The sequence below is a fragment of the Chinchilla lanigera genome, unplaced genomic scaffold, assembly GCF_000276665.1.
Source record: "Chinchilla lanigera isolate Chin_1 unplaced genomic scaffold, ChiLan1.0 scaffold00048, whole genome shotgun sequence".
NCBI lineage: Eukaryota > Metazoa > Chordata > Mammalia > Rodentia > Chinchillidae > Chinchilla > Chinchilla lanigera.
Genome location: NW_004955449.1, coordinates 325,491 through 348,764, shown reverse-complemented (window position 1 = coordinate 348,764; position 23,274 = coordinate 325,491). Strand labels below are relative to the sequence as shown.

The window sequence follows — 23,274 nt, the reverse complement described above, 5'->3', positions numbered from 1 at the left end:
ACAGTTCACTTTGGGGAAGCTCTGATCCTCACTTTGAGCACTGCTTCCTGGCTCTGGAGGGGAAGATGGTGCACTGTTGAAGTTTGCTGCACTGGCGTTGGAGGAGCTCAGGACCTCACTGTCGCTGAGGATGGCTGTGGTACTTTTCAGAGGAGCTCTCTGGTCCTCTGAGTGTTACTTCCTGGCTCCAGTGCACATTCCTGAGCCTGCTGGCATAGAATCTTCATCTCGTGGCAGACTTTCTAGCTTCCACCAATGAGTTTTGAGCCTTCTCAGTACAGATCTGTGCAACAGACTTGCAGGAGACATTGTTGTGGGTTGTAGGCCTCCAGTTGGACTGGTGAGGGGCACTGTCATGGGTTCTAGGTCTTCAGCTAGACTCCTGCAGGACACTGCCATGGAATCTAGGCCCTCAGCTGAATTCTTTGGGTCTCTAGTTTGTGGACTGATTTCCTGCACTCTTTTGTACTGGACTCTTTGGGTGAGTACTACAAAATAATTCTGAATTAAGTAATTAAATAATTCTGTCCTGTATTAAATTGTTTCCCTTGCAAACCCTGACTATAACATGAATATACCTGATAAAACTCCAGCTGCAATTTTAATCATTGTTATTAACATAAAGCAGTTGCGTGCATCCTATATCTGCACAGTATCTTCTTTCCTTACAGCAAGCACAAAGCTAATGTTGAATTATTAACCCAAAAGTAACTAGAACTTAAAAATGTGTAAGTACACATTTACTTCTGATAGAAGTAAAAACTGCACCATACCACAAAAAGGCTGTCCTCATCTATACTCTGAGATTTTAAAGGACTAGGTATTTTTATTGTATTTTTTTTTTTGAGACAGGGTCTCACTATGCAGTTCAAACTGGTCTTGAGCTCACTTTGTAGCCCAGGGTGGTCTTGAAACTTGCAACGATCCTCCTGCCTCACCCTCCCAAGTGCTGGGATTACAGGTGTGCGCCACCATGCCTGGCTTTTAGATATTTTTATTGGAAAAGGGCAATGAGATGATTTTTATCAAAGATAGCAACGAGGTTAGGGTAATCTGAAGTTCAAATATTATGAAGCATCAAAGGGACTTTTCTATTTCCCAGAAACTGTAAACACTTCCATCCTAAGGCTTCTGGATGGGTGAAAACAGAAGTGTGTAGTACTTGTGGTAAAGGTGAAGACTAGCTACCAGATACCCAAGAACTAAGACTGATTCTTTTAATGTTTATAAGGTGATAAGGCCTTGGTATGTGAGGTAGAAAAGAGACCATTAATATAGCAGATCCTAAAATGGAATAAAAGGCGATCTATAGCAGCAGGGCCAGGAGAAACATGATGATATTTTTAAAAACACAGTTCAATACCAGATAGGGAGTATGTTATTTTTTACAGCCTAAGCTTTCACTTTATCACTGTGAAATTTGGTGAATGAGAATAATAATACCTATACTAGTTATTTGATGGTAAAATAAAATAAAAGATAAGCTCAATGATTTGCTTATAGTACTTAGTTGGCAACTGTTATTTTTTAAAACACAAATAAATAATAGACAGTAGAGATGGCTTATGGTAAAAGTAACGTTTCTTGGTTACTTTTCTCTCATTGCTGACACAAAATACCTGACACCCAGAATTAAGGAAGAAAAGATCTATTTAGCTCACATTTTGTGGAGGTTTCAGTCCATAAACAGCTGGCTTCAAGGCAGAGTGGCACATGGCAGAAGGCAACAGTTCATGGTGGTGGAAAACAGCAAAAGCAGCAAGAGCAAAAAGGAGGAGTGGCGCCAAGCAGCCTCTTTCTCTCACTTACATTGCATGCAAACTATCTGCCCCAGGGCTGGTGTAGCATTCACGTCCATAATTCCAATACTAGTCAATCATAAACTCTAGAAGCCCACCCCATGACTGCATAAGGCTTTGGGGGGACATTCAGACACAAACCATAACATAACATTACTTCAGACTTTTGATTCCTCATTACCATTACTTGTTCCCTAGACTAGCAGTATCTTAGAAAGATAGTATTTGATGACAATTTAAAGATACTAAAAATGTATAGTCATATGATTTCAATAAAAAGATTTCATAACTATGATGAGGAATAATTATTCCACATTGAAACACTAACTTTTTTCTAAGTAAATCATATATCCTATATTCTTACTCTAAAAGCTCCACAAAGTATGCCTCATTATTCCCATTTTGTTGATGTAGAAACTGTGGTGTAAGTTAAGAAAGACCTCATGATCTTAACTCCACAGCTAGAGCTAGGCTATATTAACCAATACTACCACTCAGTAAATTGCCAAAAATATTAATTTGTGATCATAAAGTGAAATGAAGATTACAACAAAATTCTAACAAAGGTAAGTTAAAATCAAACTACTTTACCAGGGTATCTGTCAAAAACTAAATAATAAAATCCTTCCTTTGAGAAAATATTAAAACACAAGAGGAATCAGAAACATATTCACTTCAAGAAATGATCTCTAATTTCATGAATAAGTACAAAGCAATTACTGCACAGACACACTACAATAAAATGTCTCAAGTCTTGGCATGTTTAAATCTCTTGTGGGTTAAAAGAATATCAAGTAGACTAAAATCAGATTATCTTGCTATGCTCTTTTGTAAAATAAAGACTTGGTTCAAAGCAGTAGAACCATTCTTAAAAATGTTAAAAGTCTGTCTTGGACTGACACATACTACAACATAGATAATAACCAAAATAATTGTGCTAAATGAAAGACAGTCCAAAAAAAGTTGTAATATAGTACAATACAATTTAGAATAGAAAATACAATTCTTAGACAATTTTAGAAAATACAAATTATCTATAGTGAAAGAATGAAGACCAGGAGTGAGAAGAATGGGAGAAGATCAGAGTGGGACAACCTTCTTAGGGTGATGAATACCCCATCTTGATTGTGGTGATGGTTTTCATGGAAGTACACATATAAGTCAAAACTTATCATGTTGTATGCTTTAAGTATGTAAAACTTATCACAGGTCAACTATATCTTGAAAAGGTAGTTTAAGAAGTCTATCTCACTTCGTTTTAAGAAGGTTTGTAAAATAACCTGCTACAGTTGCATGAAGTTAAATACTAATGGCTAGTGACTATTCATAAATGGTATCTGTTGAGTGAAATTCACTTACCCCCCCATCCCCACATCATGATGACCTAGATTCTGCATTTCTCACCCTATAAAAACTCAGCACTAAAAACCAAAACAAAAAAAACCTCAGCACTAACTCAGGCTACAAAAACTCAGGCTTGAAATGGCAATTTACTCTCTCTTCGTATGTAGTGGATTAATACCGTGCCCCTAACACTTTCTCCAAAATTAAATTCAGCATAAAGTGCTTTCTTTGGATGCTTTATCATTTTATTTTACCTGGTCACATGGGTCTTACAGAAACAATGATATTATAAAAACATACGTATGCTGTATATATCATTTCAGAAAAAAAATTGATTTTCTTCCATACGAACTTTCTCAAATTTCTTTCTTTCTTTTGTCTTTTTGAGACAGGGTCTCACTATGCAGTTCAGGCTGGCCTTGAGCTCACTTTGTAGCCCAGGTTGGCTTTGAACTCTCAATGATCCTCCTGCCTCAGCCTCCCCAGTGCTGGGATTATAGGTGTGTGCCACCACACTTGGCTTCAAATTTTAAATGAACTTAAAAGCAATAATTATTGGTCCTATGATTAGATAAGGTGGGAAGAAAAAAAATGGAGAACAGTAAAACCCTGAAAATTATGAAAGACAATGGGCATTAGTTCTTTTAATTTAGGGATAAAAGGCATTCTATGAATTGAGGTCACTTACTCGATTTTCTGTTGTAGAAATAGCACAAAAGTGAAGCTTTCTTTTTCCAGTTTTCTAAAATAATTTCATATATAAATGTATAAATATGTAAATGACCAGTAATTTAAAAAAACTCAAAGTGCTGAAGTTTTAATTTGAGTTCTGAAGGATATAACTTGTTCTCCTGTGATAATATAAACTAAATTACCTCTACTAAACTAAAACACTGTAAGGAACTTTAAATTTACACCCAGAATAACACAAAACAGAGAAAAAAGAAAAGTCATCTAGAATACAACCATCATTCAGTGATAAACACTATTAATATCCAGAACTACACATTCTAGACTTGTCAATGCATGGAGATATGTAACTTTAAAAAATAGTAAAAGCAGTATCACAACTTTCTTTACAATATAATTATCTAAATTCTGCCATAACGTTAAATAGTATTGCCATTAAATATTATGCATCATTTTAATGGCTATATAGTATTGCATCACATGAATGGGGCATATTTATTTAACTAATTCTATTAATGGACTTTTAATCACTAATGAATATATTTGGGACAAGTTTTTGTACACAAATTGCTAGGTCTAAGTGAAGGCATATTTACAGGCTTTTTATTTACATTGCTAAACTGCCTTCCATATACAAGAACTGATTTTTACTTTACCAGTACAGAAAGATCTCATTTCCCAACCCTTACATAACAGTGGATATTATTATAAAACTTTTTGTCAGATTAGTAAAAAAAGAAAACCAAATGAACCATTTTTTTTGGATGACCATTTCATTTTATCTATCAGATTTTACTGGTACATTCTGGATATACATAGTGATCACATTCATCATAGAGGAATTTATACCAGTACATGATATAAGTTGTTTTTCCCATTCTCCTCCCCTCTCTTCAACCCCTCCTCCCCTCCCCATTTACAAAAGCTTTGTTTCCATTTCTCATTTTTTTTTTACTTTTCCCTTCTTTCCTTTCCCCCTCCTCCTTCTCTTGTTCCCCTCCCCATTTGAGTATTTTCTTCCTATTTCACAATATCTATTATACACTTTGGTCCTTATTTACACTTTCTTCTCACACCAGAGAAACAATGTGGTACTTACATATGTGTGTCCGATTTATTTCACTTAAAAGTATGGTCTCAAGGTGGATCCATTTACCTAGAAATGTCTCAAGCTTATTCTTCTTTATGGCAGAGTAGCACTCCATTGTATAAAAAAACCCCACATCTTCTTTATCCATTCACCAGTTGATGGGCATTTGGCCAGGCATGGTGGCACACGCCTGTAATCCCAGCACTTGTGAGGCTGAGGCAGGAGAATTGCTGCAAGTTCAAGGGCAACTGGGCCTATATAGTGAGCTCAAAATCAGCCTGAACTACATAGCAAGATCTTGTCTCAAAAACAAAAAATGCAAAACAAAAAGTTGTATATTTTGACACACTAACTAAGGCTGAACTTTTACATATAAAAGTTACTCATTGTTCTTTGTAAACTATCTCCTTTTCCCATTTTTTAAAAATAAAACGTTACAGCAAAATTTGCTTTCTTAGTTGGGTGTGGTGGTGCACCCCTGTAATCCCAGCACTTAGGAGGCTGACACAGGAGTATTACTGTGAGTTTGAGGCCTGCCTGAGCTACATAGTAAGACCCTGTCACAAACAAACAAACAAACAAACAAACACGTGCTCGCACCCGCACGCGCGCGCGCGCGCGCACACACACACACACACACATACAACAAAATTCTCTCTCTTGAATATAGACCTTACACTCTTCCTTTTTTGTGGTGCTGGTGATCGAACACAGGACATCGTGCAATGCTTAGGCAAGTGCTCTACCACTGAGCTATGCTCCCAGCCCACAGGCTTTTTTGAATGACATGGATATCTGATTATGTACTTCACTGTGTTCCTAATCTAGTCTTAACTATTCACCCTCCAAATGAAGAGACTGAGACCTAGAACATTTGGTCAAAAATGAGCAAAGTACATTCTCCTGATACGCTGTTACATCAGCTGTTGTATATTGCCATTTGATACTTATCAACTCTACCGAAACTTATGTAAACTATTGAAAGAAATAGAAAGACTCTTTTAGAATTTGTAGAGTTATCAAAAAGATCCATTATCAAATGGAATCAAATATAAATAAAAGGGCAATAAGGAAAGAATTGTAAAGACAGAAAAAAAACTTTAAGGAAAGATGAATGGAAGAAAGTGGGAGAAGCTAACTGGCAGAACATTTCTTATTAATTAAAATTAAGAACAGCCAAGTCTCCAGAAAACAAACACAAGAGTATCTGCATGGGAGGTACCTCAGACAGGCTAGTGGGGCACACACAGTGCAGAATGTTTGAGTCTGGATGCAGTGAGAAAGATATCCATGGTTGTACAGGAAGGGAATGGGAATGGGGACCAAGCTGGAAAAGAGGTCAGTCCTGCATGTGATGTAACAGCCAATAAAATAAGACAAATAACTGCAACATGAGGGCAATCCTTTTAGGATTAACATATACTATTGGAATAACTGGCAAAACTTAACCATGGCCTAAATATTAGAGGGTATATTAGAGGGATATTAGAAATATATCAGTATTAATTTTCCAATTTTCATGGCTATACTGTGGTACTGTAGGAAAGTACTTTGTAAACAATGAAGTATTTGGGAATACCAAAGCATCATACTGGCAATTTACTTTTAAGTTTTGAACAAAAAAAGGAAAAATGTATAGGAGTTTAAACTGTATATAACTACATGCACTACAAAAATTCACTGTATAAGCATTGTATAATTAGCATCCTGTAGCTTTTATGAGTCATCGTGAAAAAGAAAGCAGTAAAATATATTGATTCTTTAACAACTGTCTGCTTTATTCTGGCTTTTAATTTTCATATTATAAGATATACCAAAGATTTGAAGAACTACATTCCATATTGCAAGATTAATGGTAAATAGAATCATACTACATTAGAACAATTTATGAATCTGAATAAAGACTCAAGGGGCTGATACTAGACAATTATTTATCCTATTAGTTACCTTGTTCCCCATTTGTAAAATATGCAATGTGGGTTAAATCTGTTAAGGAAAATAGAAGATCCTTTAGGCTACAGAATTCATATTCTCACACCATTTTGAATTCTATCACCCAAATAGATTAGCTGATAAAAATCTTGCTTTTCCTACTTCTCCATCTAAAATTCACCTCATAGAAAACAGTGCTGGCAGGGGCTGGGGATTTAGCTCAGCGGCAAAGCGCCTGCCTGGCAAGCGCAAGGTCGTGAGTTCAGTTCCTGGTACCGGAGAAAAACCAAAAAAATAAATAAATAAACATTAAAGAAAACAGTGCTGGCAAATGAATTTATAAAAATGTAAGTGGATGACTCCATTTCTGATAAGTTGAGAAATCTCTAGCTTCTAAAATGTGAATTTGACTGATCTTCTATTTATTGGCCAAATTTTATAAACTCTTACTTTTCAATCATGCCCTCAAACTTAAAACCAAATTTCTAAAATGTGGATAATTCTAAATGTTACATACAATATAAACCATTCTCTTCCAATACAAATCACTTATTTTGTGAAATTTATGTGAAAAACATGTGACTCCCTATTTTGTATCAGATCCCATGTTAAAAATAACAAGAGACTAACAAGGGAAGACAAGTGAAAAGAATAATTCAATTTTATATACATACATACAAACACAGTAAAATACAGACACTATGGGAGCATGAGTATGCTTGAGTTGGTTATCTCTCTTCAGCACCCATATGCCCCTCTCAGAGAGCCTGATCTTGCCCCTATGAAGTGGTCAGTACAGGGCAATCCTATATATCCATAAGCTTAACAAACCTGCCTCAGTTGAACCAGGGGCGACACCAGACCAAACAAACTACATCTTCAGGAAATTTGTAAAAAGCAGAGAAAAAATCAGTTTAATAGGTGGACACTAGAAATTCTAAGTCAGACTTGGATTAATGGACTTTTAGGATAATGTTCATCCTGATAAAGAATTAATGAAAGCCAGAATGGAGTAGACACAGAAAAAAAGAGATGAAAAACCATGCAGCCAAAAAGAAGGGAAAATAATTTCTGTATTAGGGTGGGGTCCCTGAAAATTCCTAAAAACCTTACTATGAGCCTCCTCCCACCTCTGGAAGGCTACTGAAGAAGTAATGCTTGAGTTCAATCTTCTCAAAGTAAAAACATCAGCAAGTTAGGCATGCTATTTTACAGAGGAGATAGCATATTGAAGTATACAGCAGAGTACAGTTGAGGGAAATCTCTAAGGCCTGATGCCTGTTGCACAGGCCAGAGAGGAAAGTAAATGTGGAAAGGCTTTTAATACAGTGGAAAGGAGTCTATGTTCTATTCTCTCTCCAACCCCACCATACTACCCTGCTCTCCCCCAAAACCAATCATCATATAAACTAGGGCCTTAGTTCATTTGATGAACTATGAAAGTGTCTCATTTTTTTAAATTGTTGAGGGACACAGGAGTGGGCGAAGGAGAATATGCAGTAAAGAGCAACGTTCCCACAAAGCCAAAAATATTTACCATCAAACCTCTTTAAAGAAAATGTTTGCCTAACCCTGCTGCAAGAAATTTAAGAATTTTAGTTTGATAAGATTACTATACAAGTAAGGATGACGGATAAGAGAATAAAACTATGCCTAAGAAAATCAGCACAAGATACTGCTTAGTTCAAAAGATAATGGTCTGAACTCAAGTAGTGCTAGTTAAATATGAGAAAAAAGATCAGTTATGAAGAAAAATGCTCTTAGGCTAAAGCCTCAAATCCTTCGCATTGTTTCCAGATCCCTGCACAGAATGACCACTGCTTCCAACTCCAGTGTTATGCTATGGCTTAATCTCTGATTCTAGTTATACAGGCTTTTAATCAGCTTCCTCCCTCAGGCTAGAATGCTCTCACTTCCTACTCATCCTTTCCCTTTTTCATTTCTGATCTCCCACCATCCACTACTATCCTACCCTTAAATCCAGATCTCATTTATTTAGTCATTCAGTTAATAAATTACTGAGCACACATAAAAGAGTAGGAATTGTACTAGGTTCCACCAACAATGATTCAGACATAGTCCCTTCCCTGAAATTTACACTGTTTAGAGAATACTTATCAGATTATAAACTTGAATATTCAAAAAAGCCAAGTAGTTCAAAATTATTTAATGCAGGTATTATGGCTTGTATCTAGATAATCAAACCCTTACGCAGTCATAGGTGGGGCTTTTCAGAAGTACCTGAATCTAGAGTGTATGATGCCGGGATCAAGGGACTAATTATTAAAATTAGTCCACTGATTGGTTTGGCATAATTCTGGGTAGGATTAATGGTTCCCCAACCTGGATGTGGGTGGGTAGCCTGGATAAAATATAAAGGACAGAAAGAGGGCCCTTGCTTGTCTGTTGTAGCTCAATGCGTGCTGCCTTCTGCCTGCCATGAACTGTTTCCCCTTTGCTATGCTGCCCTGCCTTGGAGCCGGCCAACTATAATCTGAAAACTCTACAAATATGAGCTTAACTGGGGATGGTGGTACATGCCTATAATCCCAGCATGCAGGTGGCTGAGGCAGGAGGATCACTATGAGGCCAGCCTGGGCTACATAAGAGAGTTCAAGGCCAGCCTGCACTACATAGTGAAATTCTGTCTCAAAAAAACCAAAACCAAAACCAAAAACCAAAAAAAACCCCCAAAACCCCCAACAACTGTGAGCTACAATAAACCTTTCCTCCTATAACACTGAATATCAGTATTTTGTCTAAGCAACAAGAAAAGTAACTAAGGGCTGGGGATCTAGCTCAGCGGCACAGTGCCTGCCCAGCAAGCGTGAGGTTGTGAGTTGATTCCCAGTACAAAAAAGAAAAGTAACTAGGACAGCAGGTATCAAGTGTGTAAGAAAAATCTGTTAAAGTGTTGCCAATCATTCTTCCTTATACTTGCTTTAATTTTTGAAATTTTAAATATAGGTACATTTTAGTTATTTTTCAAAATTTTGTCAAAGTAAGAATAACTGCATTTATACAGTTTCTCTGGATTTGAACCTCCAGATTTATGCACAAAGCATAGGCCAATTTATTTCTGTGTTTTGATATATCTGACAAAATCGGTTACTGGACCATGTTTTAAAAGATTCTGCATGCCAGATCACCTTTTTTAAACTAGCATTTTCTTTCCACTTTTTGAAGCTACATTTCAAAACTATAATTGGCTTGAGACCAGAAACTACTGTACTTTATGTCTCTAACATCACCAGGCTGTGGCTGGCATGCAGTAGGTATCTGAAGAAGGTATACATAAAGGACTATGTAACTTCAAATTAATCAATATTTCTGATCATGATGAAGCCATCATAGTAATAAATTTAGTTGATATAATTCAATCCAAAAAAATGTGACATTTTAATTAGTTTGCACAACCTTAAATTGGGCAAACTTTTCGCTAAAAATATTTCTGTACTTTTTTAAAACTAAACACTATCAATATGGTAGATGACTAGTAATATGAGGACTACTGTATAGGAACATCTGCTGAAGTCAGTAATATTTGAGAAATTAAAGTAAAATAAAAAGAACACTTCTGCATTAAAAGTTTAACATCCCTTACCTTTCTAGATGGTGGGCCATGAGTTTTATTGCCTCTGCTGCTACGAATCTCTCAGCTCTTATCAAGTAAACAGTACTTCTCAAGTTTTCATCTAGTATCCCTAGAGAAAAGAAAAGGCAGAAAAGAACTGATTATCTTGTGGGAGCTAAAGAAATAATCCGGTGCAGTTCAACTCATTATGAAATTTTTAAATGTTATTTTATATTTAAAAGATACACTTGACTTTTACCTTCTATTCTATATTATCTAACATAAATTTAAAATTATATGGGCTGGGGATGTAGCTCTGTATATAGTAGAGTGTTTGCCTTGCATGTATGAGTCCCTGGATTCAGTCTTTAGTGGCTCCAAAGAAACGAAGTTCCTCCAAAATCTCAAGTCTAAAATAATGTGTATCTTGTTACCTCTCATAACTCCTGGCAGATTATTACAGCTGTAGGAGTTTAAAGAGTGAAAGTAGGGAAATGAAACAGAATTGAAGGAAAAAAAAAAGATTTTAATCATAATAAACTTAAAGGGGAAAAATTATAGATAATGAAATGGTAAATCTAAACATCAAGTTCTGTGAAGCAGAGATTTACAGTTTTTCTTGTGTCAGCACTACTCCACTGTATGGGACCCAGTTTATGTTCTTATTCAAAACACCCTGACTTTTTTATGCCTGCACAGTAGATTAGGTTCAGCTATTAATGACTCAAAACTCAAACAATGTCTTAATTTTTTTTCAAAATTTTAATTCTCTCACACAAACAAGGATAGTCCAGAACCATGATCATTGGAACTAAGAGACCTATTTTGTGGCCCTGTTACCCTCAACATATGGTTTCTGCTTCTTGGTTTTAAAATAACTTCTCAAGCTTTAGCCATCACATCTATTATCAGATAGCAAGACAAGAAAGGAGAGGAACAATAGTCTCCCTATAGGGAAACTTTTCAGAAATCTCATAGGAAATTTCCATTCACACCCATGTGTAGAACTTGTCACGTGGCTAAAGCTTGCAGGGAGACCAGCAAACACTTTACTACATACTACATTTAAAAACTGAAATTCCTATCAATAAGACAGAAGGAAATGAATTTTGGTGGACAACTAGTTGTTTCTGTCACATTTGTTTCATTCTAAAATGCAAAATGGCTGGATACCTCACAGAGATGCCTTGGAAGTCTACTGAAGCAATCTTTCAAAAGGACTTGCTATTGGCAGATAGAAGACCAACTTTTAAAAGGACCTCCCTAAATATCTAAGGCTAATCTGTAGATGACAGAAAGAGAAAAATCTGCATACCAGAACAACAATGTAAGAATACCGAAACAATCTGAATTATTGTAATCTGGGAGCATAAACTCACATGAACAGTTTGCAAAACTCAGAAATAAGTTATGTGCCCCATTATGTGACTTTAGGTAAAAACTTGGCAGAATATTCAGCTATCAACTGTATTAGGAAAAGATAACCGTCTCAGAAGCTAATGTTCAACAGGAAAGTAGACTTTCCTCTACTATTATCTCAGGACTGAGCTCTCATTATCAGGCCATGTATAAACTTAGGAGAGCTCCCTACTGCAGACTGTTAGAAGGGAGTAAGTGTCTGAAACCATTAACATGGTTAATGTTTAAAACTTTGATGCAAATACCAAAAACTAGAAAGACTCTTCCTTTCAAATCTGGCAACAAAATTCCATTTTAAATACTGTTTCTTATAGGAAATAGGATGCAAATAGGATATTCAGCTATATAAAAGTAAATTGCACACTATAAATGGAGTAGCAATTCAAGGGACAAATGGCTCTCTGAGATAATGTAAATATTCATGTATTCTAGGTAGAGATAAATTTCTGTAAATTGCCTCTTTCAGAAATATCTTTACTATGTAAGTACAGCTTTATGTTTCCCCATTTGTGAAACGATTTGTATTCTTATTTCAAAAGCTGCTTAAAATGATCAGGAACTAACACCCTAAAAACCAAGAGGCAACAAGATTAAACTAATCAGCTATACTTGGCCCTTATCACTTATGACTTATACATACAATGTAGAGATAATGATCTGGACTTTGAAAAACATTTTAAAGTCTTTTTTTTTTTTTTTAACTTGAAAGGTACATCTTATGGTTTAGATCTAAAGTGTCTCCCAAAAGTCTCATGTTCACAAGTGAGGCCTGGTCATATAGGGCATGGCTCACTGGGAGTGAAACCTCCAAGGGTATACCCTCGTCCCTGGTACTACCCCTGCTCTTCTCTCTTGGCTTCCCGGCTGCCATGTGGTTAACAGTCTTTCTCCACAAGTTCTTTGACCATGCTGATTCTGTTTTGGAGTCTACCTACCAGTGACTGAACCCACTGGAATTATTAGCCAAAATAAGCCTCTACTCCTTTAAGTTGCAGATGTTGGGTATTTTGTTGTAGTAACAGGAAAACTAATACAAAAAACTGTTACCAACAATGGTGTCACTGGTGTGACTGTATCTGAATGTGTGGTCTCAAAGCCTTTGGAACTTGTCTGTGGGGGAGTTTGGAAAAGTTTGGAGAAATAGGCTAGAGAAGGCCTAAATGCTGTAAGCAGAGCTTGATGGGTGATTCTAGTCAGAGTTCAGAAGTCCAGAATACTGATAGGAACATAGACAGTAAAGGTAGGCTCATGAAGTTTCAGATAGGAATAAGGACTATAATGGAAACTGTATTAAAGACTATGCCTGTTTCCTTCTAACAAAGAATTTGTCTACATTTTGTATGTATCCTGAGAGTGTGTAATGCTGAATTTAAAGGTGGTGAACTAACTGATTAGGCAAAAGAAAAATTTCAAGACAATTCAATGCTCAGGCTGTGGCATGGACACTACTGGCTGCTTTCAAATAGATTTACAATGAGAATCAGGAGCTGATGGTAGAGCTTAATGATTTGAGAAGTTTGCAACTTTGCCGGAATGGAAGCACACATAAAGTTGGGGCTAAAGAGAGCACAGTTGCTGAAAAGACTGACATAAAAAATAAAAACAAAAACACCCAAGTACTTTGCATAACAATAATAGGAAAGATGGTCTGAATGCACCTCGGCAACTGACTGAATCCTAACTTTCAAGAGTTCAAGAATATAAAAGGATACACAACTTTAACATCAGAAGAGAGCCCAGCTCATTCAGGACTACCTAGGGAAATGTCTCCCAGAGGTTAGGCATCCAGACACTCAGAGGTCCCTGTAGCCACAATCTGAGGGGCCCAGTTACTGCTCCCCTTGGTAGCTGACCTAGGCATAATCCATGCAGTGCTTTCTTTTAGGTATGCAAAATGAAAAAAGTGTAGGGTCACAGGGGCCTTCCATCCAGATTTCAGAAGTAGGCCTGTAAGCCCAGGCAGTGTGGCCCTGTCAGGGCAGTATATAGCTGTGAGTGAAGTAAAAAGTACAGTGGAGACCCCAGGAAGCTAGGGGTACCAGGAATGTGGAAGATCTACTGAGAAAAGCCTCAGGCAGTGAGCCAAGCTGCCCCAAAGTGGTGGTCAATGTGGGCTGCAACCAGCAAGACCATAGGGGCCCAAATCCTCTGAAACTCCTATCGTGCCATAACTTGCCCCAGGTGCTAGACATGGATTTAAATGTTTGCCCTGCTAGGTTTTGGTCTTGCTTTGGTCTAATTTCTATCACTTCCTCTATTCTTCCCTTTTGGAATGGCAACGTTTTTTCAATGCCATTTTAAACTAGAAGTATTTAACTTTCTGATTTTTACAAGGGCTCACAGCTAAGAGGTTGTCCCGTGTCTCAGATAGACTGAACTTGGACTTTTCAGCAATGTTAGAACTGTTGACTTTGGCAGCTTTTAGAAATAATCTATTTAGATTTTACAAAAGATGGGCATTAGCCTTTTGGGGGCCAGAGGCAGAATGTTATAGTTCAGATTAAAATGTCTCCTAAACAACTCATGTTTGGAGGTGCGTCTGGCCAGCGGGGTGGGTCACTGGAGGTGAAACCTCCAATAGTGTATTCTTATCCCCAGCTCATCCCTTCTCTTTCTGCTTTCTGGACACCACACAGTGAACAGCTTTCCTCCACCCTTCCAACATTCTATTTCTGCCTTAGATCCTGCCAACCATGGACTGAACCTCAATGGAAGCCACAGGCCAATAAACCTCTCCTCTAAGATGTGGGTGTTGGGTATTTTGTCGGTGTTAGGAAATATAGCTAATACAGCACAGATGTCAGGTATCTCTACCACCACCACTGTTGATTTATTTCTTGTTATTTGATATAATTAATCTGTGTATATAAACACTGCTCATTCTCCACTGAAAGGTTATCAGCAATGCTAATGATGACTATCCTGGTAAAAGCTAAATACTGTGCCAGGATACATGGCCCAAAAGATAGGCATTAGTGTTAGAAAGGAATTAAGCCTTTCTTGAGAATGATCTAAGATGTCCAGCATAATCAAGGGCAATCCTGGGTAGTAGAGAAAATTGGCTTATGTCCTTGAGTGTACAGGAGCAAGGCAGGAATGCGAGAGTCTTACAAAAGGGTAGTATTCAAATGGGGATATGTATTACTAAACATGTAAGAAAGCTTTCCAAGAGATACCTGCACACCCAAAGCTTCAACTTCCCTTTGTTCATTTTCCTGAAAACAATCTATTTTCCCCTGAGTCTTCATTCTCACACATTATAAACAAAACAGAACAATCAAAATCCAACAAAAATCAGTTTCAACCACCCCCAAACTTGTTTAAATGCATTGCCCCAGGTTATACAAACTTCTAGGCAACAAAACGTGTAATTTAAAATGCCTTTAAGCCTCCATTAATTAAGACACTATTAACCCTCAACCTCATGTCTTTTTCTGTCTTGTATTTCTGCTAAGAGCAAAATATGGCTTTAGCAATGGTATCTGTCCTGTGTTTAGGAATACTCTAAATTTGAACATATAATGTGATGACGGGAAAAGGAACAACTTTTATTTAATGACTGCTTCTTCCATTGTTGAAATACTATCTAAAAATGCACTGTCCTGAGGGAGTATCACAAAAATAAAGAAATTTTTAAAATTTTTGAAAAAACTTGTATTTGTTACAAAAAAGCATAATAAATACCAATAAAATATTTTAAAACAGAACACAATGAATTAAAGTAAATGTTGAAGGAATGGAAAGTTTAATTTTTAAAAAGAAGCAACAGCTAAGAGGTATAGCTCAGTGGCACTGGTGCCTGCCTGGCAAGCGCAAGGTCCAGATTTCAACTCCCAGTACTAAAAGAAAACAGTGAAAATTTCCAAACTGTAAAAGATGAGTTAATTGACGTTTGTTTCTAAAGCCAGTAACACTATCAAATACAACAGTGGTGTCCATATAGAAAAGTCAGAAATTGTACTTTTCAACTATTTAAATTTTGGGAATCAACTTGGGAATGTGCAAGACTACAGTTTATCAAATTTATCAAATTTACTTGCATGAGAATATGACAATCCTTCCTACTCTCAAAGATGTACATGCTCTAATTCCTGGAACCTGTGTACTGGTTTCATTATACAAAAAAAGCAATTTTGCAAATGTACAAATATTGCAGCTCCTAAAGTAGGGTGAATATTCTAGGTTAATACAGGTGGGTCCAATCTAACTAAGGCTGAGAAATTTTCCCTCTGGAGTCAAGAGGGATTTGGCCAGACAAAGGAATCAGACAAGTTCAAAGCATCAAAGTGACCTGACGTGCCATTGCTAGAGGTGGGCACACAGAAAGCATCTCACCTTTGAAGAGTAGCCCTTGGCTAACAGCATATACACACAGAGGGATTGCAATCCTACAACTGCAAGGAACTGAATTAAGCCAACAACCTGAATGAACTTGAAGAGGATTCTTCCCTAGAGACTCCAAAAGGGAACCAAACACAGTCAATGCATTGATTTTGGCTTTGTAAGAATCTCATTACAGGATGAAATTCTGTCATTTGTGACAACATAAATGGAACTACAGATCATTATGCTAAGTGAAATAAGCCAGGCACAGAAAGACAAGTTCATGTTCTCATATGCATGTTCTCATATGGGGAATTAAAAAAGAAAAGAAAAGAAAAAAAACTCATACAAGTTAAGAGTAGAATGGTAGTTATCAGAGGATGGAAAGGCCAGAGAGGAGCAAAGGATAGGGAAACACTGATCAATGGGTACCAAGTTAATAGTCAGATAACAGTAAGTTCTAATATGCTACTGCACAGTAGGATGACTGTAGGTAACAATTATATATGGTACATTTTAAAAAGCTAGAAGAATTTTGAATGTTTTCACCATAAATAAATACATATTTGAAGAGACAGATATGTTGAAACTAAACATTAATTCTATAAACATTACATAGTACCCATTATAATGTATAATTTTTATGCTTCATGAATCAGAAAAAAAGAAAACCCTTGTAAAGGACCCAGCTGAGCACACCTAGACTTTCAACCTACAAAAATGACAGATAATAACTGTGTTATTTTAAGATACTAAGTATGTAATTTGTGAGACAATATAGTGAACAAAATTTTAAGGTTACAGCAGGATACATGTGTGACCCCAGGACTTCAGGGGCAGCAGAACCTTAAAATCCTGGAGTTTGAAAATCTGTAGCCACAACCTAGCAATATTTCATTCCTCTTCAAGGTTAAACAAGTTCCTTTAGTAGGGAAACCCAAATAGTATTTTGCTATGATCTTCAATTATAAATAACATGTATTTCAAGGTCAACAAAAAGCTAGTGAAAATTATAACTATAAAACAGTGTATGATAATCAAAGTGTTTACTATGTTTTTACTATATTTACTTTGACTCTAATAAATTTATATTTCCCCAATGTTTAATTAATACCAAATCTTACTATCTTCTTTATTTTTTAATGTCAAAAACTACATATTTATTTATGTTTTAAAGTTACATATTTAATGTCAAAATCTTCTGTGAAAATTAAACTGACACTTGGCCCATGGATCAAATATTATCCCTAAGTTTATTTGACATGTAACATTTAGTTCATAAATGTAAGAAATAAATAAATAAAATAATAAAAAAACAGGCACAAATTTAATGAAAGCAGTACTTTTAATTTTCCCCCCACTCACAGTACACATGGCCGATGTCTTTCACACATATCACGATTCATAAGCATACACTAAAGTTTTGATGAAATTCCTCAAAGTTGATGAGACAGATAAAGAGCATGGCAGATTTCTTGAGTGCATTATGAGCATTTGAACAGTGAAATCAGTCCAGTATCTCAAAAATATTCTTTAATAAAAATATCAGTGGTCTAATTCTTAATGTAAACTTATTTTTTGTTGTTGTTTTTTTCTTCCGTTACTGAGAATCGAACTCAGGACGTTGCGCTTGCCAGGTAGGCTGCTGAGCTAAATCCCCAGCCCCTGTAAACTTATTTTTTAAAATGAATTGATTATCCCAGATTGGGACTGATTATCTGGTCTTGATTATCCCAAACCTTTAATCCCTAGGAAATGTAAGGCAAACAAGTTCTAGTTTTATACTTTAAAATTATTACTTATGAACAGGAAAAGTGATAATATAAGTTTTTAATAGTAAAAATTTTAGATTAAATAATGCATTATGTGTGATATAATATATTCAGCATTATTTTTGCTTAAGTATATGATAAAATATTGCTATTTTCTTCTCACTAAAAACTTGGTTTTTTAAAAAGTAAAATGAAGATAGAAATGAAATACTTAGGAATTAACATAACCAAAGAAGTGAAAGATCTCTACAATCAAGACTACTCTAAAAAAAAGAGATTAAAGAAGATATCCTGTTACTGGAAATGGAAAGATATCCTGTTACTGGATAGGCAAACCCAGTATTGATAAAATGGCCATAGTTCCAAAACTGTTACATAGATTTAATGCAATCCCAATTAAAATATCAGTAACATTTCTTACACAACTGGAAAAAACAGTCCTAAATTCATATAGAACTAGAAGAGACTCTGAATAGCAAAAGCAATTCTGGCCAACACAGGCAAGGCAGCCAGCATCACAATCCTGGACCTCAAGTTATACTACAAAGCTAGAGTGACCAAAAGGCATAGTATTGGGGGGAAAAAAACAGACTTATATATCAATGGAACAGAACAGAAGATGCAGAAACAACTCCAGGAACACTCAGTCATCTTTACCAAAGGGGCCAAATCCCTTAGTGGAGGAAAAATAGCATCTTTAACAAATAGTGCTGGGAAAACTGGCTATTAACATGGCAAAGGCTGAACTTAGGTCGTATCTCTAACCATGCAATGAACTAAAATAAAAATGGATCAAAGATCAATACTGGAACAGAAACAATCTGCTGGAAGAAAAAATTGGTAAAATTCTCAAAGACATAGGAGTAGGCAAAGACTTTCTAAATAAAACCCCAATTGCGCAAAAACTAATACCAAGAGTCAACAAATCGGATCACATTAAATTAAAAAGCATTTGCACTGCAAAGGAAACCACCAACGAAGAGACAACCTACAGGATGGGAAAAAAGGTTTACCAGCTAACTCCTCAGACAAAAAACTACCATAGAATCTGTAAAGAACTAAAAAAAAATTAGACTCCCCAAATTTAAAAATCCAATCAAAAAATGAGCATACGAAGGGAATAAACACTTCTCATTGAAAAATACAACTGGCCAATAAATACATGAAAAAATGTTCAACATCATTGGCCATTTGAGAAATGGAAACTAAAACAACATTAAGATTCCATCTTACCCCAGAAAGAATGGCTACCATCAAGAAATCAACAAATAAATGTTGGCAAAGCTGTAGGGGAGAAAGGACCATTTCTTCATTGTTAGTGAGAGTGTAAACTGATACAACCACTGTGGAAATCAGTATGGAAATTCCTCAAAAAAAAAAAAAAAACACACCAGAAATCCCATTTGATCTAGCTATTCCCTTTTTACATTCTTCCCAAAAGGTTTTTTTTTTTTTTTTTTGTCTTTTTTTGGGACAAGGTCTCACTGTGCAGTTCAGGCTGGCCTTGAGCTCACTTTGTAGCCCAGGCTGGTCTCGAACTCACAATGATCCTCCTGCCTCAGCTTCCTGAGTGCTGGGATTTACAGGCATGCACCACCATGCCAGGCTTTCCCAAAAGAATTAAGGACATCATATTATAGTGATCCTTGCATACCCATGTTTATAGCAGCACAATTCATAACTAAATCTTGGAAACAGCCTATATGCCTATCAACTGGATAGGCAAACCCTATCCCTCAGATAAATGGATACAGAAAATGTGATATTTATATACAATGGAACACTACTCTGCCATAGAGAGGCATTTGCAGGAAAATGGATGCACCCTGAGACCACAGACCATAATATTAAGTAAAGAAGACACACAAGCTTGAACATCATATGGTTTCCTTTATATTAAAAAAAATTAATAAAGTATGAAATGAAAGACATAACAAGAAAGTGGGGGAAGTATGTATTCTAAGTGTGTTTCTGCTGTTGATTTTCTAGTCTCACTCCAATATGGTGTGAAAGCTCACTCTGCAGGGTTTCCATTTCTTTAGGCAAGTTGAGGTCTTCATTGTTCCTATGAGCATGATCCAGTTTCAATTAAAAAAAAAAATTCCCAGAGCAGAAAAATCTATGAGGATACAGAGTAGCTTCACAGTTGCCTACATTTGATGAGGAGGATTAGGAGATGGTAGCTAGTGGGAGAGTATTTCGTTTTGGGGTAACAAAAATGATCTAAATTTGATTGTGGTCGTGGCTGTACCACACTATCAATATGCTAAAATCAGGGACCGGGGATATAGCTCAGCGGCACAAGCACCTGCCTGGTAAGTGCAAGGTCCTGAGTTTGATTCCTGGTACCAGAATATGCTAAAATCTACTCACTTATATATGTTAAGTTTGTAAATTATATGGTATGCAAATTTTAGTTCAATAAAGCTGTTATAAAAAACCAGAAACTCATAATTCACCAAGAATTATAATAATTCATGGTAGTCCCCATTACAGAGTATATCAACAAAAATTTCTTATTACAACATGGGCATGGACTAGACAAACTACAGATTATATATATGATTATGTTAAAACACTGATAAACTCCTTTCTCCCAAGTATGCTGAAATTTAAGCAAGTGAAAATGATATTACAGGAGAAACTCTCAATATAACATCTGTATATCAATAATCATTAAAGCCTATCTTACAAACAACACATCAGTGACTCTCAGCACTGTGGCTGAGAATTCATGCAGTAATATGGGTTGAATAGTAAGGACTTCAAAAGAACAAACATTGGAATTGTGCTATTTTAATTTAATCATAATTTCTTCTATTAGCCAAGTAGAATAAAAAAAGTCTCACTAGAATGTTTATGGTTGGATTGGTGAAGAAAAAGATAAACGGATTTTATGGAAACTAGAGTATCGTAATTTTAACTTCTCTAAATATGGATATTCTGTATTACTACATAAATTTGATACAGAAAAAGTCTGACTTAAGGAAAACGGGTGTATATGAAACAAAAATATACCTCTCACAAAGATTTATGAAAATCCAAAGGTAGAAAATTTTACCACAAATTGTATGTCCCCACAGAAAACCCAAGTTTGTTGACAGAGCTACCAAATAGATGGTTGCTGTACTGTATGTAAGCTTCATCAAGAGCATGCCAGTGAGAGGCTGTGCTAGATTATTACTTCTCAGTGATCTTCAACAATAATAATTTCCACACCATATACTGACTACTCATTAAGGTCCTGACAGTTTTAAGCACTGCATATACATTATTTGAATACTTACAACAAAGCTATGAGTTAAGTATTATTTTCCTTATAGGAACCTGAAGCACAGAAAGAATATATAATTTTCCTGACATGACACAGCTCATAAGTGGTACATTCATGACAATTTGACTCCCAGTAACTTTCCTAAAACACTGATTTCATACTTACTATGTGCCAGAAAAATATATTAAAGAAAGTAAATTATATTAAAGAAAGTAAATTTGGCTTTAACACACACATTCTTCATTTGAAGAATTATCTACATGGAAACAACCTGTCATTATGAATCTTGAAAATTCAAAATTACAAATTCACAAAACGAATTCTATGAAATCTATAGTCAGAAAATAGCCTATAAAATACATCTCATGTGCAAGCTACATAAAACTACGTACAATTTAAGGATTATTATGACTAGCCTGTTAGAAGTTTTAGTGAATGAAAAAAAGTGAAATAACAGAAAATACAAAATATACAATACCCATCTCAGCACATAGTTCCTTGCTATAAGAATAACAAAATTACATAATCAAGTAAATAATTTAAAAACAACTAAATAATACAACTTATTCCCACTAATAACTTCCTATTAAGTAATCACATTGTTCTAATAATCACAATTCCAAAACGTAGCAAAAATGGGCAGTGTAAACTTGCTTTTCAGTGAAGAAGGGAAAGCAGTAATTTGGCAACTGTAGAAACATTTATACCCTTTGATCAGTAACCCCATTTGAGTTTAGGATTCTATAGAAACAATTCAAAAGAAGCAAAATGATAATATGCATAAAGATGCTTAATTCAATGGTAAAACAGGCAAAAATTAAAAACATTTCTTTTTTGGCATTAGAACTGAGGAAATTTAAAAAGTGACTTGGTTGTCACATAACTATGAAATATTACACATCACAGAACAGGAAAATACAATGCTAGAAATGTAAAATAAAAATTTTATCTATGTTATAAATGTAAAAGCTATAGGGAATATGCACAAATAAGGAAACAAAAATAATGAAAGCAATTATCTTTTAATATGGCAAAATTGGAGTTGATTTCTACTAACAAGTGTTCAATAAATAAAAGAACAAATTAGCCTAAGCAGTAAAATTTTAAAAAATATGAAGTTAAAAAATTGGAAGAACAGGGCCAGGGGTATAGCTCAGCAGCACAGCACCTGGCTGGCAAGGGCAAAGCCCCTAGTTAGATTCCCAGTAAACCTCTCGCCCCCAACAGGAAGAACGAAGTTTTAGGTTCCATTAGGCAAACTAAAAAAGACTGAGAGAAATATTTATAAATTCAAGATATTGCAGATGATACACTACTAAAATAACCAAAGTCCACTTGGTATTCTGTCAATTATAATTATTTCCACTCTTTTTCTACCAATCTTGTTGAGACTATTTGTAATAAGTTACCACTGCACTCCAGGTTCTTTTTATTTCTTCAGTTTTAAGGCAAAACAAAACAAAACAAGACAAAACACACACACACACACACACACAAACAAAGGTTGAGGAGGATTATCTTTGTTAGGACACAGAATACAGACATGGGTGAACAGCCTCAAAAGCTAAAAAAAAATCACTATTATCACTGCCAAATGCCAAGAAGAAAACAAGCATCACTAAATGTACTGTAAAATGAATATAGGTTGTCAATAAATAGAATTCATATATTTATAACCATATAGTATACATTTAATATATTTATAATATAAATAATTACAATTATTGATGGCCTTAACGATTCATAAACTACCTTCATTTTCTACACAAGTATACCCTATGTAACTTTTTAACTTTGAAAAACAGAACAAAAGAAATGAAATGTTTTGCGTTTTTCCCATAATATAAATGACTACCACTTCTTCAACATTAAAAATTACATTCTTAGATAAGCTCTTGTCCTCAAGGAATAGGTATGAGCTTAAAATAAACACAAAAATGTTAAATTAAGCTACTGACTATAACAAAGAAAAGGTTTCTTCTAGGATACACTTTAATACAGGGAACAGTATAACAAGTACTATATTAATTTTTTAAAAAGATCAGTTAAATATCAAA

General features: G+C 35.5%; 1 protein-coding gene across 1 annotated transcript in view; it reads right to left on the bottom strand.

Moving 5' to 3' along the window:
• Atf2 (activating transcription factor 2) overlaps positions 1-16,202 on the bottom strand; it is a 78,656-nt gene extending 62,454 nt beyond the window's left edge. The window contains 2 exon segments of the mRNA XM_005393172.2: positions 10,460-10,559; positions 16,184-16,202. The gene's annotated coding sequence lies outside the window, so the exon portion shown is untranslated.
• Between the last annotated feature and the right edge of the window lie 7,072 nt (positions 16,203-23,274).